This window comes from Populus alba, chromosome 16 (assembly GCF_005239225.2).
Source record: "Populus alba chromosome 16, ASM523922v2, whole genome shotgun sequence".
NCBI lineage: Eukaryota > Viridiplantae > Streptophyta > Magnoliopsida > Malpighiales > Salicaceae > Populus > Populus alba.
Genome location: NC_133299.1, coordinates 11762090 through 11776816, shown reverse-complemented (window position 1 = coordinate 11776816; position 14727 = coordinate 11762090). Strand labels below are relative to the sequence as shown.

At 29.3% G+C, this 14727-nt stretch overlaps 1 non-coding gene across 1 annotated transcript; it reads left to right on the top strand.

Annotated features, from left to right (window-relative positions):
• The first annotated feature begins 12727 nt into the window (after nt 1-12727).
• On the top strand, nt 12728-12802 carry TRNAK-UUU (transfer RNA lysine (anticodon UUU)). Its single transcript has one exon. It is a non-coding gene; the product is annotated as a tRNA-Lys (tRNA).
• The last annotated feature ends 1925 nt before the right edge of the window (nt 12803-14727 follow it).

Sequence of the window (14727 nt, the reverse complement as noted above, 5' to 3'; positions counted from 1 at the left end):
GTTTCTGCAGTTTTTATTTGCAGAAAACAAATGGAGCAAAGGCGTCTTTCTTGTTTTTCTTTTGCTGTCTCTCTTCCGTTCTCTATTCTCTCCTCTTTTTTCTTATTTTTTGCTCTCTTTTTGTTGCCCCCATTAGGTCATTAGAGGGGCTTATATATAATCTAAATATTTTTTTATTTAGGAAGGATTCAATGCATTAATCCTAGGACGCAAATCCCTACTAATTTGTAGAAAAAAAAACGCAAAAGGAAACTGCAATATTCTGACTTTGTGTTGGTGCTTTACGTCTGATTTCTTTCCAGTTTTAAAGGAGGATGTGGCTCTTTTCTTTCCTTCCATAGGGCTAACTGCTCCGTTTGAAATGAGGCCAGAAAAAACATGGTTGCAGCTCCCAAAATCAGGCATGATGATAAAGGAAAAACAACAGGAATTTGTAACGAAAAAAAAGGAAGAAATTAGATGGAGGGTGTAGCTGCAAAGTCTCATTTTCCTTATTGGTGTGGAAAAAATCCTGTCATTTATGATGATCCATCCCCCCTCTCCAGCTTTCAATATCCTTCTTCAATTCAATCCCTTATTTTAACACTTTTCAATTCAGTCCTTAGTCCAAAAAAATCCTTCGAATCAGCCCTGCGAACTTGGGCTATATCCTTCCCGCGACAGAATTTTCTGCCTTCACGTTAGATATTAAAATGGGAATATCTTAAGCTTATGATATCGAAATCAAGTGATTCAAAAGCCATAATTCATCTACACATCTTGGACTACAACTTTGATGAAGGAGTCGAAGTGAGATAAAATCTTTTTACATAATAGAATCTAGCAGTAATTTGGTTGGTCAAAAGGGATCTCCAGGTCTAACTCAAAAGCTGACGAATGCCGAGAATCCTGATATGACTGAGAGTATGAACTAAGAACAAAAATCACAAAAACTAGGCCAAAAATAGGGTTTTTTTAGTGCAGACTCGGGTCAATATCCTTCTTGCGGCAAAATTTTATGCCTTCACGTTAGATTTTCAAATGGAAACATCTTGAGCCTTTTATATCAAAATCAAGTGATTCAAAAGCTCAAATTCATCTATGCGTCTAGGACTACAACTTCGATGAAGGAGTCGAAGTGAGATAAAATCTTTTTACAGAACAGAAACTGGCAGTAATCTAGTTGGTCAAAAGGGATTTCCGGGTCTAACTCAAAAACTGACGAATGCCGAGAATCCTGATATGACTGAGAGTATGAACTAAGAACAAAAATCACAAAAACTAGGCCAAAAATAGAGTTTTTTTAGTGCAGACTCGGGTCAATATCCTTCTCGCGGTAGAATTCTCTTCCTTTACGTTAGATATTCAAACAGGAATATCTTGAGCTTCTGATATTGAAATCAAGTGACAGAATATACTTAGGATGGTCAGATATCATACAAAACTGAGTCAGAACCAGAGCCTAAGTTGGAAAAAAAAATTATGACAACAGTAGAATCATTTTTTTGGGTGCAAATTCTGAGGGATTTATTCAACCTTAAAGACCAGATAAAAAGGAACGAATTTAGCATTATGAAGACTCCTGATCAACCTAAGAAAACCTGATGATTTTGGTAGCTAAGGGGAATGATAAAAAAAGCAAAAAACAGCCTGAACAAGGCTTTCGAAAAAAATATTTCTTTATATGCTTTTGTCAATTTTCTGGCAAATATGAGCTAAACTCTTACACTCTATTCAAAAGAGGTATACACCGTCTCCAACATGTGAGGGTCCAAAATTGAGTAACAATAAACCTAATATTGAATAAAATTTTTAAAAAATCAAATTAAAAATAACCTAAAAAAGTATCCCGATTTAATCTATCAAACATACGACTTACATCATATGATCAAGATAACCATATGGGATGCAAATAAAAATAAATTATAAATTTCAATTCTCAATCAACCTAATATTGAAGGATGAGATTAGAAAAAGAAATCAATTAAAAAAACATGAAAAACAACCTAAGTTAATTCGTTAAACTCATGACCCGAGTCATCATATCAAGATAGTCTTATAGAAAGAAAATAAAAAAAATGACTTGATTTAACTGGGTTAACATGTCAAATCTATAACTTTGATTATGAGATTAAGATAACCTCATTGAGAACAAATTAAAATAAATTGTGAAGCTTAATTTCTAATCACCCTTGATGGAACCTATGTTAAATGATGAAATTTATAAAAAAAATTTAATTAAAAAAATAACACAAAAAAGAGTCAAGTCAATATGGGTTAACCCGCCAAGCATTATTACCTCAAGATACTAGGATAACCTAATATAAAGCAAACCAAAACAAATCATGAAGTCTAATTTCCAATTAAACACGATATTAAATGATGAAATTGAAGGGCATAAAGCCAATTAAAAAAAAAAAAACTAAGTCAATTAGATTAAGCTGTCAAACTCACGACCTAGATCATGAGACAAGGACAACCCAATAAACAAACAAATCCAATGTTGAAGGACCAGTGACCTAGGTTATGAGATCGAGGTAACTTCTTAAAGAGAAAATAAAAAAATGACTCTATTTAACCAGAGTGAAAATGCTAAAACCCGCAACCTTAATCATGAGATCAAAATAACTCAATAGAAAGTAAATTAAAATAAATTATGAAACTCAATTCCCAACTGACTTAGTTTTGAATGATGAAACTAGGGAAAAATCAATTAAAAAAGGACACAGAAAACAACCCGATTCAACTTGGGTTAACCTGTTAAGCATTATTCCTAAACCATGAAGTCTGATTCTCAATCAACCTAATATTAAAGGATAAAATTGAAAAACAATTAATTAAAAAAAAACCCAAGTCAATTGGGTTAAATCACCAAACCTGCAATCATGTCATGAGAGTGTAATAACTCTATAAAAAAAATAATACTAAAGGATCAAATTACCAAAAAAAAAAAAATTGATTGAAAAAATTAAAGAAAAAAAACAAAAAACAAAGCATTATTCAATTGAATAATGCGTTGTGAGGAGGGGTACGATAATACTGATTAGTATTTAAAAGTGCATGTTTATCAAGGTTTTATATCATCATTTTGCACTTGAAGTATCAATAACTCCTTAACTAAAGCTTGTTTTATAATAACAAGTTTGATACTATAAGATACCTTAATTTATGGTAAATGTTCATCTTAAATGCAGGCCTATCACATGAATAAAAAGATTGAATGATGAGTTTAAGTATTGAAAGTGAAAGGACAAAGAGATGGCCAAACTTAGAAAAGAGATGCTGGTGCAGTCCAAACTGGAACATTGCTAGGTAATTGGATCATATCTAGAGCTCTAGATCTCGGATTTAGGTCCATTTTATATGGATGGAAAGGTAAGACAAAGGCCTACAACTTTCATGGGAGCCTAAGATTTAAAAAGGTCGTTTTAAAGTCCAAATTGAAGGAACAACGAAGAAGTCCGAAGCTGTCCTGCAGCCCAGACACTATTTAGTGTTCAGCCCATATCTTGAGTTCTAGAAGTCTAAATGACCTCATCTTTTTTTTTTTTTGTTGGAAAGCTGAGACAATTTCCTAGAACATTCTTGAGGATTCTAGGCAAATTCTGATGTTAGCAATGACATCTTGTTCAGACAAGAAGATAAGGATTGTTACCAAGTCAAGATGTGGCCACCCACTCATCAATTAGTCAACAAATCAATAGTTCCAAATTTTGGCCTATAAAAGGAGGTACTTACCATGTATTGAGGCATCTTGGTTTCTAGATCAAGATCATGCTCTTGCTTTTTTTTTTTTTTTTTTTTTATGCTTATATTTTGCTTTCATTAATATCAAGTTTATGCACTTCATTTCCTTTCCTTTACTTAGTTAACTTCTATCTCATTTATGTTCTTATCTTGTTCATTTATGTTTCTTTCTTTCATTATGTTTAGCGAAGTTAATTATGTCAAGGTGAAAAGGGTACACTAATGGTGTAAGAATAAGTATAATATAAACTTAACATGGACCTTAATGTTGGATACTAACATGTTTTATATTTGTTATCTTGTTCACTTTTAATACTTTGCTTGTTAAATGGTTAATCTAGATTTATGTTATATAACACTTGGTACAACAAATACTTGGCACTTTCATAGCCCATACTGTATGGTATAACCGACACCTGAGCTATGAAAGGAACTTGATTTGTTGTTAACATAAGTTATAATCATGAATGTCTGCCAACATTTACAAGTATTAGCTTTTATTCAAATAAGATAACTAATGTAAATCATGTTAACAATTTATAATCTGATTGGAACCTCCTTTATGTGTGGTTTCCAATTGAGTAATAAGAGTTTATATTATACTTGTTTGAAGTACCATTAGTGGATCCTCTAACCTTGACATTTGTTTTTATCATTGTTTAATCCTTACATTAATATTTCATCTCAAAGTTCTCATTAATTTCTTCATCTTCTTCTTTTATTACTACTACTACTACTACTACTACTACTACTACTACTACTACTACTATTACTACTACTACTACTACTATTATTATTATTATTTACATTCTGTTTATATTATATAATATATCTCTTTGATCTTTTCATAAATTCAGTATATAGGCTGGAAACCTATGACCCAATCTTTTAGATCATTCTCAGGTATAACAACGCCACGTACTGAGTATTATTATTATTATTATTATTATTATTATTATTATTATTGTTGTTGTTGTTGTTGTTGTTGTTGTTGTTGTTGTTTGTTGTTATTTATAATTTATACAATTAACCTCTTTGTGGATCGACCCCGGTCTTGCCGGGTTATTTATTACTTCGACACTCCTGCACTTGAGTGAAGACATCAATCTTTTGGTCGTGTCAAATACCCTCTCATTTTTTAGGCAATTCCCACCTAACCTAGTGTTGAATGATAAAACTGAAAAAAATTCATTAAAAAATGACATAAAAACAACTCGAGTTAACTCGGGTTAACCCATTAAGCACTATTCCAGGGTCATGATGCCGAAATACCATAATAAAAAGTAAAAAAAAAAAAATCATTAAGTTTAATTCTCAATCAATCCAATATTAAAAGATAAAAGTGAAAAAATAATAATTAAAAAAAAACTTGAGTCAATTGAGTTAAACATCCAAATCAGGTTAACCAGCTAAACCTACAATTCGTGTTATGAAAATTTGATAACTCAACAAGAAACAAATCTAATATTAATGAATGAAAAAAAAATGATTGAAAAAAAGTAAAAGAAAAAAGTAAAAACAAAAACACAGTACTATTCAAATGAATAGTGCTTTGTGAAAAGAGGTACAATAAAACCCCATCCTCTTTTAGTTTATAGTTAACTTGTTCTTTAGCTCGCGTAATGCTGCGAGTTATAGTAAAAAAAATTTGACCAATTTTTTTTTTTTTATGGATTGGTTATGTTTTTTTTGTTTATTCAAAAATAGATTTTAACCATAAATTAAACAATATTTCGATCTAATACAGAGATGGAAAAACATTTGATCTACTTTGCTTAACTTGGGTTGACCTACACAACTCGTGGAGATGATCTTAAAAAAATAATTGGAAAGCCCTTGAATTAATTCAATGTTGAAGGATGAAATCAGTGAAAAATAAATTTTGATTGAAAAAATAGAGTGAACTCAAGTCAACCAAGTAAACTCGTGATGTAAGTTTTTCATGTCACCAAATTCAATAATTCTTTTTATCCTAGGGATTATTTTTTCATTTAATTATATAAAAATAAAGAGGATAATATTTCTTTTTTGCATAAGACAACATAATTTTTAGTAATAAAAACAATGACAGGCACGTGGGGTCGAGATAGCAAAGATAGATTATTGGTAACAAATGGTGAAAGTGTATTCTTTTATGTTCAAGTTAACTAAAAAAAATAGATCATTGATAATAAATAGTGAAATTGTATTTTTTTTTTTTTTAAATTGAGGGGAAAAAAAGCATTTAAAAAAGAGAAATAAATAATACCTGGATGCCATGGATTAGTTAGTTAAACTTGCTACTCTGATAATTGACTCAATTGGATTCAATTATTTATTTTATCAATTTATTTAAACCAAATATACAAAAAAAAAAAAAAAAACAGAAAGCCAAGACCCGTGGGCTTGGGCATTAAAAATAAATAGCCTAGAAGCGTGGGCATTCCAGCCCAGCTCGCGGGCTTGGGCCTGTTTTTAATAATATCTTAAAGGGGTAGATGACATGTTGACTATGACAATAGATGATGCATTGTGTGCTTTTTATAGATTCCTTAGTTGTCGGAAAATCAAGGGTTTTTTTTTTTCAATTTAAAATCTATTTCAATCCATTTTTTTACCCAAAACACCATAAACATCCTAATAGGCCTATAATGGCCATAAAAAGTAGTTTAAAAAACCAAAAAAAAAAAAAAAACAAAATTATTTTTGCAGTTAGATTTGCCTTATTGGGCAAAGAGAAGGAAAAAAAACATCGAGGTCAAACTACTATTATGTTATGAAGTCTATTGACACCAAAATGAACTATTTTAGTGGTCAAAATCATCATCAACAATGAATTTCTCTTTATATGCCAAAATCTAACGAGCCTCTCTCTCTTCACTTATAAAAAAAAGACTGAAACATGAGTAAAGTAAAGTTTAATACTAAAATTAAATTTCAAAAAACTAAAGGAACCGATTACCTAATAGCTAAAAAGATAAGGAGACTATAATGAACTTTTCAAATGAAATTCTAAGACACAATCTATTTTACTTGTGTTTTGCATTTTAGTCCTTTGTCTTTCAATTCAAATCTTTCTTCTAAAAAAAATATGCAATTGGATTATAATTTGGCTTAAAAGGACTCAGTTGTGAAAAAAACAGTTTGAGAACTAAATTGAATTTTTTTAAAAATTTTGACTATTCCAATCCACAATAATTTATGAGATGATAAACAATAGAAATTGTTATAGTGTTCTAGCCACATAGATTAGTTTTTGTTAATTTGCATAATGTTTTTCTGTTTTTCTTTTAATTTTTTTTTCTATTATAGTCATTAAACTTTTTTTTTTTCAAATATGTCCTTCTGTATTACATTGACTTGGAATTAAGTTTGATATATTTGTTTTTTATTTTATTTTTATATGTTTATTACAATGTCAAAAGTACATTTTGATATTGAGATGATGCTTGATTTTGCAAAAATAAAAAATTAATTTTATTGCTTGTGAAAAAATAAAAATTCATGGACCAAATTTGACAAGGAGCAACAAATCAATAATTTTTTTTAACTATTTTTCAAGACATAAATTTTTAAAGATTTTGACCTAAATAATATTTTCACTTTCAATTTTTTTCCCTTTAGTTTAAAAATTTAACATTTTTATTCCAAAATTATTGTTTTTTATTTTTTTTTAACATTTTGATCCCTAGGTTTGAGAGATGAGAGAAAATAATTAGAAAATGGTGAAGCAAAGATAAAGTTTTCTATTAACCATATTACAACAATAAAAAACAAAATTTCATGTTGTTGTTAACAAGTTCAAGTTGATGACAGGTCATTTCGCATGCGAAACGGATGGTAAAATTAATTTTAATCACATCTATCTTTGATTAATTTGTTGTTATTTATAAATATATTTAACTTGCAACATTCTTTTCTTACAGGCTACAACTCTTGGACGTGAGCCAAGCCCAATTGAGCTTTTTATGGAGACACACGTGTGGAGTGAAAACCACCAAAAAAGGATGCAATAGTTTGTTAACAACTGCGTTCAACACTTTGTGGTATGTTCGTTCAACCATTTTTTTTCGTAAGTTATTATTTCATTGAATTTAATTTTATGATTTCATTTTTTTTATTTCCAAGAGACATATAACAACTAGTTTAGCGAGAGATACAGGGATTATCTTTCAACCAACTCGGATTTCGATTTGGATTTGTGGATGGAGGCAGGATTGTCTGTTGGTCTCGATAGAAATCAAGTGCACGGACTCTCCAACACTACGACCAAGAATTTATGGATGACCCATAGTATCTCAACCGTTGGGAGCTCACAATCAATATCGAGCACCAAGTTTTAAGAGTTCACGGCCTTGCAAGAACATACAACCCATGTCACTAAAAAATATGAACAACTCTCTACAGATTATGAAGAACTCCGCCGAATGGTCTTGAATATGTGATCACATATGGGTGGTACGTGTACGCCTTTTTTTTGGCCATATGGTCCCGAGAACGACCAACCTCCTCCTCCTCCTCCAATGCTGCCATTGTTCTAGTTTAATTTTATTTAAACATGTAAATTTGTAATAAATATTTGGCTTTTACATTAACATAATTTATTTTTACATACTTGAATTTTATAAAATTGTATTTTTTTAATTATTTTCTTTTTTTTGTTCAATAGATTTTTTTTAAAAAAATATATTTTTTAATTATTACTGACGGAGTTACCGACGGACACAATCTTTGATATATTCCAGAGAGTTTTAAAAACTTTACTACATATGTCACTTCAACTATTACATCACTAACGGAATAATTCCATCAATATTTTATAGAGGGTTAGAATAAAATCACTCCAAATTTCACAGCCAATCACCGACGGAATACTTTCTATGGTATATTCTAATGGATAAATTATTTTTTTGCACGCATTTTTTATATGTAAAATTATATTCCAAGTTTCAAGAGTTCTAGTCGGTAAAATTCGCGCCAACAAAATAATAGAGTAAATACCAAAAAAAAATTCTATCAATAAATCTATTAAATATAATAATGAAATTATTTGATTAACATGTGCATTCAAGTATTTGTTTCTGATAAAAATACATAGATAATAGTTAAGAGGCGGGAAATTACAATGGTTAAGGAGGCTATATATACAAGCTGATAGGATTTGATTTTGTTTTCAAATATAAAATGGGAGGAAACCTTGTAGAGGAGACATTATTCATAAGAGATGAGAAGGGTGAGTATCAAGGAGAAGATTTTCCTGCCCACTCAAAATTGGGTAGACCTTATACAATCCTTCTTGTACAAAATAGGCTCTCGAAAATCAAGTACAAAGTTAAAAAGAACCTCCAGTATGTACCAGATACTAAAAAACATTTGTGAAAAAAATATAAATAAGAGAAATTCGAGGGAGTAAGGAAAACAAAATTTGATGAATTAACAATGGAATATACTAAAAAATATGAATATAGATATTAATTCCTAGACACCAATTCGCAAATAAACTAGACATTTTGTTTGAAATAATTAAAAAATAATAATCTCCAAAGATTCTCATCTAATATTTAGAAAAATAGTTATTTAATCCAATATCTCATCAAATAATATATTTATAAAAAAATATTTTAAATATATTTTTTAAATAAATAAAAATCACTTTAAAAATTAATCACCATCCTATTTTCAAATATATACCACAAATATATCTACGAGTTTTGAGGTCGGCTGAAGTGAAAGATACTTTCAATATATACTTGTGACATAGAATAAGTTCAAGTTGAGAAAACTGGTCGGTATATGTTTTGAGCCACTCACTGAGAATACCCAAATTGACAGGCAGCAAAATCCTAGACTCTATCACCTCGACCAATAATGACATAACAGAAGCTGGTTTCTGGTCAGAAGAGAAGTATCCATCGATAACAAGCAATGCAAACAAAAAAGGTGGTACCTGCTTGCCGATTTTGTTTAGCCTCTGCCGAAGAGGAGGAAACTTCGAGGAAATTGCTTGAGCTTGTAATTATTGTCGTCTCTGTGTGTCCGTACATATATACTCTCGAAACATTCATGAGAAACTTTGGCCCCTCGATTTGGGCAAGAGATGTCATTTGATGCTGTCTATTTTGTAATATCAATTCTTGCTGGAAATTTATCTTCTTATAAATTATGCACTTCAACAGTTTTATAAGAAGATAAAAACAAAACCTTTAAGAAAAAGGGATGATAATAGATAATCGATAATTACATAACAATATGTATCCCTCTGCTTACCCAAAAAAATTACTATCCATTGATTATTTGTTTATGCTTGTTTGAAAGTATAGTTATAATTATTTTTTAAAATATTTTTTATGTTAAAATAATATTTTTATTTTAAAAAAATTATTTTTAAAATCAGCACGATCAAAACAATTCAAAATATAAAAATAAAAAAAAATAATTTTTTAAAATACAAGTACACACTCTTATCAATAAAAAAAAAACTGGGATTTTAGAAGTTAAGCGAGTTAGCAAGATTTGAAAGAGATATTCCCAAGAACAGAGGCAGGAAGGAAGCTTCGCAGAAGCTGTCTAGGTTCCACACACACGTGTGTGGGCAAACATTAATTGGATGCGGCCCGTGGGAAATCTACCGTAAGGTTGCTGTTATCCAAGATTTGGAAGAGAGAATAAAACAAATGTGCTGATGGAGTGAAGTGAAGATGAAGAACCCGCAATAGATAGCTTGTTTGTCCAGTTTATTGAGAAAAGTTGGCATGCATTGAATGAATATAACAACAAATTCTATTTTTATAGTTTGAATTAATCCAAAGAAAAAGAGAAAAAATAAAAATAAAATCATGCCCTTTCAGAAAAAACACAACCATTATCATGCCATGATGCATTTCCTCGAGCGATGTTGATGTGGAGTTTTTTCAGTGAAGCCAAGGGAGTAGGGTTTTTTCTTTTTTTTCTTTTTTTTTTTGAGAAGAAGAAGAAGTAGATTGTCAAACTTGACTTCATATATAAAAAGGACTCGTAAAACATTCTCATAATTATTACTTTATTCTACAATTGCATGCCTACCCGCATAGATTAGCCGTCCGAAGGCTGGTGTAAGAACCTCCTCTCGAAATATTTTCAGTGTACCAGCTTGTAGACCCACCAAAGCCTTTCAATTGATTTTCTTCCCGAGACGTGTTGAGGAAAACTTCCCAGTAGATACCTGACAAGTGTCACCACAGTCACAAATAAAAAAAATATAAAAAGAAGAAAAATCAACTCTTTCGGCGGTGAGATGGCAACCGAGGAAGTAACTCTGAATAACTTCAACGACTGCTCGGGAAAAAACCAGAACGGAGGAAATGAGATTTTCAGGTCGCCGAAGTTCCACCATAGATTTGATAACCTTCTCGAATGGTAAATATATAGGCCATTGGAAGGCTTAATCCGAACACTGTTCATGGAAATTTCTTTCTACCTTCGTTGACTTGGCCTTTTCCTACCTTAATTATAACAGGTTGGTCACACATTAGTATCAAGAATTTCTTTATGTCAAGACGTACTTTTGCACTTTTTTTAAAAAACTGTTTTCTAGGGCTCAGTTTCAAATAGATTCTCTGTTTGCTTTTTCTTTTTCTCGGTCACTTTCTCTTAAATTAAAACATGTTTTTATACCTTTTTTTTTATTATTTAAAAGAACACTAACCAACCACAATATAACACACAAATTAATTTGCAAGAAAATTATTTCTTATTGTCTTTTTCTTAGAGTTGAACCCAAGATAGCCAGTAATTAATGGCATTAATTACTAGTATTATATTTCATCCAAGTCAAAATTAAGGTGATTTAATTATAATATATAGTTGATGGTATCAAATATATATTTCTATAATTAGTTTAATAACACAAGGGATCTATGTGATATCAATCTTTCAGAAAAAACAACCATGTATTAAATTTGAGCAATTGGATCCCCGATATGATAGGCATTAGAAACCCCTCCATACATAATCAACTATTTTTTTTCATTAACTTTAATTTTAAAAGAATGAAAAAAATATTTGTCACACTTCTATTGATTCAAATTTCAGCAAAATAAAAATTAATTCAAAAATAGTTAAAACAAAATTACTAAAGATTACTAATTTTATATAGAACAAAAAACCCTAATGGGCGTTAGACATTTTTTATATTTTAATTACTCATCTCATCTTTCATTACTAGAAAATCGGCGAAAACTAACAAAATTACTGATGAAAATAATTTCATCTTATTTCTCTGGTATATATCGATAGACAATTTCTGTCAATGATAAAATTAATAAATACTGACGGAATACGATCTGCATTCAAGTTTCTAAGTGGACAATTTAATTATAAATTAGATTAGAAAAATGAATCTATATCTCATGTGGATAGAATATTACATGAGAAATGTTGCCCAATTTCAACATAAAAATAAAAGGAGAGATTGTTACGTACATAACCTAGCTAGTCCATCATCTAAGATGATAAATCAACCAAATAAAACTCTTACAAATAATTAAATTTATTCAAATAATTCATTTATAAATGATATTTTAGAATCTTATATAATACTATCACATTTAATAGCACAATTATATTTAAGAAAATAAAATATTTATTAATGCACAAAATAATATTTACAAATTCATTGATGTTTAATATTAATTAATTAACTTGATATATTATCTTAAATAACAAATAGATTAATCTAATAATTTCTCAAAAAAAAAAATCAAATTTATTCCTGGATGGGCAGAAGGGCATGGCATGCACAAGAGTAAATAATAGATTAGGCACAGCTCTACTGATATTTTAAATTTTATGGCTTATGTTTCTCATTTAATTAGGAGTAACTGGAATTTTCCGACGGACTTTTCCTCATTAAATTAAGCTGCACTCTCCTACGACACCGTAACTGCAGTTTCCAAACCGGTTAAAACACTATTAAGATCAAGGAAAAGGCATCGTATATTTATTTATTCAAATCTATGTTAGCTTCTGCGCCGTAAACAAGCTAGCCGTCTTATAGCTCAGAGGTAGAGCGCATGGCTTTTAAACCATGTGGTCGTGGGTTCGATCCCCACAGACGGCGTCGTTTTGTCAAGCTTTTAACAATTTTAGTTTTTCCTGTTTTTTATATGGCTTCAGAGAGAATACTTGACGCTCCATAATGTTCAGTGATTAATCTTTTCTACAGAAAAATCATATTAGTTCTCACTTCATAAAAAGTACTTAAATAGTTTTTGTTTAAAAAATATATTAAAATGATATATTTTTTTAAATATTTTTTTAAAAAATTATTTTTAAGATCAGTATATCAAAACAATCTAAATACATAAAAAAATAATTTTTTTTTTTAAAACACGATTCAACCATACTTCTAAACACATTTTATATTACATGTTAGAAAATAATATAAATTATATATTTGAAACATTTATCTAACAGTTTAAAGAGTATTAGATTAAAATGGTTCTTTGACATTATATCAAAATCTTGATGACTGAATAATTACAAAAGTCATGTAAAAATCGTGCAGATTTTAAATTTCAAAGGTTTTTACTTAAAAATATATTAAAAAATAATATAAATTATATATTAAAATCTTATCAAATAACTTTATTATTAAATTAAATATTTAAAAATACAAATTTGCCCGAATTTTCAAAACGCTACTTTAACAATTTAGTTTTTCCTTTTTGCTCCCAAACTTGTGTTGCTTGAGAGAGAATATCTTGAAACTCCATAATGTTCAATGATTAATCTTTTCTAACAAAAAAAAATCATATTAGTTAGGACTCACTTATGTTATTATTATGATTTAAATTTGGAAACATCAATTATATATTTGTTTAAGAATAACAATGAGGAAAAATGTTATATGTTATGTTTTCAAAGTAATTTTTATTTGAAAAATGAATTAAAATAATATATATATTATATATATATTTAAATTCATTTCTAATATTAACATATATCAAAACAATCAAAATACACAAGAAAATCAATTTTTTTTTTCAGAAATACAATTTAAACTATTATTCCTAAACACATTATATATTACATGTTAGAGAATAATATAAATTATGATCTTGATGGTTAAGATGGTTCTTTGATATTGTATCAAAATCTTGATGACGAATAATATAAAATAATATAAATTTCAAATTTAAAGAGTTTTAAATTAAAAAAAATACATTAAAAAATAAAATAAATATATTTTTAAAAACAACACCTTACCGTTAAACTATTAAAATAAAATGATTATTTAACATTACAATCAAACAATCTTTAAACACACACCATGGTTTTATCACAATCGTCCGTTTTCAGAAAAGGGCCCTTTCTTGTCGTAGGAAAACTTCTCTGTCCGTTTTCAGAAAAGGGCCCTTTCTTGTCGTAGGAAAACTTCTCTTATGAACTGTAATAGAAGTGGCGGGAGGTATCTCAAGTTTTTGCAATAATAGAACGTTAAACCTCATAACCATGTTTTGAAGGGAAGTTTCGAGGGAAGCTCCTCCTACACCTACCCAAAGTACGGGCATGCTGTACCTCAGCCTTCTGTTTCGATGGTGAATGTGCATGCATGAGATTCTATTTCGAACTCGAAGTCAACATCACACAATAATAAGAAATCTGACATATCGGTATATGTACTTTGTCAAAAACAACAAGAACACAAACTCACAAGATTAGGCAGCGGATGTCGAGTTGAAGACAACTCCTACATTTCTCTCCCACCGAATCCATATCCTTCGAATTTGTTTTTTTAGTTGTTAGATTGGTAGGGAAAGATTGTCGACGATTGATCTCGAGAATTCAAAAGTGTTATTATATAATTATTTTTTAAAATGGTTTTTACTTAAAAGTTTTATTGAAATAAATTTCTTATTATTTTAAAAATATTTTTAATATTAATTATATCAAAACAGTTTAAAAATATAAATTAAATAAATTTTTAATAAAAAAATAAGTTGAATAGCACAAACTAAACATAGTTTGATTTACTTCACACCT